The following is a 3861-nucleotide window of genomic DNA, read 5'->3' as shown; positions in this document are numbered from 1 at the left end:
GGGGGTGGGGGGTGGAGAACATAGGAAAGATCCTGGACTCTGAATATTCAGAGTACAGAGGCACCTGCCGAGTAAGGTGCCCAAGACCTAGAAACAGATGGCATCTAAAACACAACCCTGTCAAATACCTTATGCAGCTTCTCACTCAGCATGCTGATTTTGTGGCTCCCATTCCCAGGTTCCCAACCTTCCCTGTGTATCACTTAGCTGCCTAACTCAGGACTGAATCCTACTCAGGAGACTAAAAGATTGGCACCCTGGCACTGAACGATAGCACCTAAGTCCCTTTGAGGATGGGGGACTAAGTGGCTTGTTCAAAATCAAATAGGAAGTCTGACAGAGCATGGAACTGGATCTACGTCTCCCAGTTTTTAAGCCTAAGAGAGGACTATAAACGGACCATCTTTCCTCTCATGATGCATATCAAGGCACTTTGCGTGTGTTCATTTTACAATCTGCTGCAGGCATGAGGTGGCAACATGGAAGAGGTTGTGTGTCGATGTCTTCCAAATTCTGATCTAGACAGAACCAAAAAAGGCAAATAAGTTTAGTAAATGCATAAATGCCATTGACACGAGTGATAATCTTGGAATGCCTATACAGCAGTCAGGCATGTTCTGCTTATAATATTTACACCCTGATTTTTAGATTAAAAAATAAACTCTAAAAAGACACAGTTCAGTATTTGAATGCTGAACTTGTACAGCTGTGCCAGCATTTCAGCACAGGCCATGCTATAGCATGTAAATGGAGGTTTCAGAGTTTCTTTCTTAACTGTCTGGTCTGGATCATCTGATATACAGATTCTGCGTCAATGGACTCATCCATTCAGAGTTCATGTGACAAAATTGTAATCGAAGTTTTGTTCTTGTTGCACATAGCCTAGAGAATCTCCTACCCTAATGCAGCAGAAACACCTGTTTGTTGAACAATCATCTAATATTAATACTGAAATTTTTAAAACACTGGAGTTAAAATTTTAACTTAAAGACCTTCAACTGCACCTCAAATGCTAGAGTAACCAGTCACAAAAGCTTGAGAACATAGCCCAAGATGTCTTAGGGCATCACAATGCAAGTGGAAGGAGGACATTACCTATCTGCCTTCCATACAGGATTTCCAGATCCACCACTGTATTAAACATTTTGCCATTCCTTTGCTGCCTCTTGCTGCATTCCCTTCCATCCTTCTGCTTCAGAGCATAGGATTCTAGTCATATTATACTTTTATTCCACATACACAGAAAAGAGCAGCAGGGAACAGCAACAGCATGGAAATCAAAGGCTTAACATTTTGGGGGGTGGAGAGGATTAGTGACCTATAGTTGCAGTATATAATTTTAAAAGATTTTTGCTCCGTTAACCTAGTTACAAATCCACTAGTAAGCAGCAATTCAACACAAGTCACAACAGATATTCTGCCACCAGTGTTCAACCTCAAAGGTATAAAGGAAAAGGGGAATAGAAAAATATATGGAGGAATGTAGGAAATTTAAGGGGGGGGAAAAAAAATCAGTTTTCAAGACTAAAGCCTTCTTTAGTATCATTCTCTGCCCTACACTCTCCCTTTGGGGACTCTCTATCCCTTCTTTCTTTTCTAGATGCATTCCCCATGATTTTCATTAATTTTCTTTTTTCCTCTGTTCTGCAGGTCAGCACAAGACCCTATTCACATTTCACAGTCTCCCCCAACCTTCATTTTTGATGGTTGCTCCCTTTCCGGTTCACACTATTCCCATTTCTTTCTTTGCTTTTTCTCGGGCTTTGTCTACATAGCAAAATAAAGGATGAATTGCAACACAGAAGTAGCTAGCACAGATAACAATAGCAGCTAACACAGTGTGGCAAGGGCATAAGTATAAGCTCACAAAGACCCACGGGCACATCCTGTGGTTGCTAGACCATGCCACCACAACTTCAACACCAATTAAAGCTGTGCTAGCTTTACCCTAACAGTGGATAAGGTTTCCCATGCTACAATCCCTCTATCATTCTTCTGTGCAGACATATTCTTACTTCCATCTCCTTGCTTCTCACCTCTTGATATTTCCAGTTTCCATCTGCCCCAGTTTTTGGACCATGGTCACAGGCCACAATTGCTGGAATGTTACAAGTATGGGTACCAAGCTCAAGAAGTACCCACCTACAGGCATCAAAAAAAAATGCAATCCTTAAAAAGAAGTGTGCAGAGGAATGCTGGCATCTGAAACTGATGTGTACTGAGCAGTCTTCAGATATCATACAGCTGAACAGCTTGAGTAAATCAACAAAACCAGAGAAATTCAGTTATTGCATCACACAAGAGGTAAGAGATCACAACATCCTGCTACCCTGCAATAGCTATTCAGAACAGAACCAGTTAAGGACAAAGGATCAGCTTCAGCATGTTCCACTGCTTCAGCAATTTAATCACAATTAACTACGGTCATTTTTTTTGTATTGTCTGGTGACTTCAGTGTCTAAAATGTCCCTCTTCCCTGACTGAAACTTTCTGACTACAGTCACCAATAAGAGAAAAGATAATGCAGCAGGATTTAAAAGCTATTTGGAAAGTCAAAGAAATTATTTTAATTAGCATGGGCTAGTGAGATTTCAAAAAGAATTTAGCATCAGTGAAAAGAACTCAATAGGTTTATATTATTCCAAGAGATCATTAGCAAAAATGTTCAGAAGACAATTCAAACTGTTGAGCTATTCCACTGTCTAGATGCTCTGGAAGGCTTGCTCTCTCAGACTGGTTTAAATAGCAATTTCAGGAGGGCTTCAGAGAAGCATAAGAACAGGGTCCTTCAGCATGCACTTTTGATAAGGATTCATTTGCTTTGCTGTTGCACACACGGCTGCTATTCTACGTTCTAGATCCAGTTCCATCTGAAGCTCCCCATCAAGCAGCAACCCCTGTTTTCAAGTAGCAAACCCTGTATTTTAATATCTGAGCAAGGTACCTATTGTAACATCAGGCTATGTCTGGGTGCAGCATCTGAGCTCCTGATATATCAACATTTCCATAACAGACCTGTATTATCAGGGGTTTCCTAACCCAATCGTAAAAATCCCAATTCAACCTGAAACCTGGCACATTTGGTCTCTAGCTAGAAACCCGTTTCTCTCAACGCGCTCCTGATCTCTAGCTTGCAGACGCTGTCGTTTTTCTGCATTACCGGCAGTAAACAGCATGGTACATGAACGGCCACTTTTGGACATGTTCAGCCTCCTGTCGACTTAAAATGGCTCGTTTCAACAAAACAAGATTGCGCGCATCGCTCCTAAACCTTAGCCACCTGCCCAAGGGCCAGCAAAAGCCCCCAGTGGCACACGGGACAGCCTGCTGCCAACCCTAGATGTAGCTGGAGGCTGCGAATGTGCAATCCCAGCCTGGGCGACAACAAACCAAGGGACACATGCGGGCTCCTCTGTCTGGTCCGCGGCACCGTGAATGAATCAAGAGCGGCGCCTGCTCAGGCTGAAGGGACCAGAAACACACACACACAAAAACAATAAACCCGACAACCGTGCCCGGCTTCGCTCGCTGTCTGTGCTCAGCCCGAGTGGCTTCAAAACAAGGCAGGATGCGGATAAATCTTGACAGGCGAGAGCAGGCACGGGCTCCCCCGCCTCCCCCGGGTCGGAGCACGGCGGCGCGAGGATGGCGACGGAAGCGAGGGGAGCCGCGGGGCACATCCAGCCCCTCGACCCCCGGCTCCCCGGAGCGGGGCCGGGCGGGGGGACCCCTTACCTTGCCTGTGGCCGGGCCCCGCGGCTGGCAGCGGATGAGTCAGTGGCGGGTTCATCTGCAGAGGAATGACTCAGGATCAACTTTTAACCGCGGGCGGCGCGCGGCTGCCGGGGCCCCGCTCCCCCC

At 45.2% G+C, this 3861-nt stretch overlaps 1 protein-coding gene across 2 annotated transcripts in view; it reads right to left on the bottom strand.

Annotated features, from left to right (window-relative positions):
• Positions 1 to 3852, bottom strand: part of TRAF3 (TNF receptor associated factor 3) — a 90632-nt gene extending 86780 nt beyond the window's left edge. Inside the window, exon 1 of one of the 2 annotated variants that reach the window (XM_019552542.1) lies at positions 3736 to 3852. The gene's annotated coding sequence lies outside the window, so the exon portion shown is untranslated. The remainder of the gene's footprint in view (positions 1 to 3735) is intronic. The other variant, XM_019552543.1, reaches the window with a different exon arrangement.
• Between the last annotated feature and the right edge of the window lie 9 nt (positions 3853 to 3861).

The sequence above is a fragment of the Crocodylus porosus genome, unplaced genomic scaffold (genome assembly GCF_001723895.1).
Source record: "Crocodylus porosus isolate Cpor-Errol unplaced genomic scaffold, CroPor_comp1, whole genome shotgun sequence".
Lineage (NCBI taxonomy): Eukaryota > Metazoa > Chordata > Crocodylia > Crocodylidae > Crocodylus > Crocodylus porosus.
This window is presented reverse-complemented; position numbering and strand designations above follow the sequence as displayed.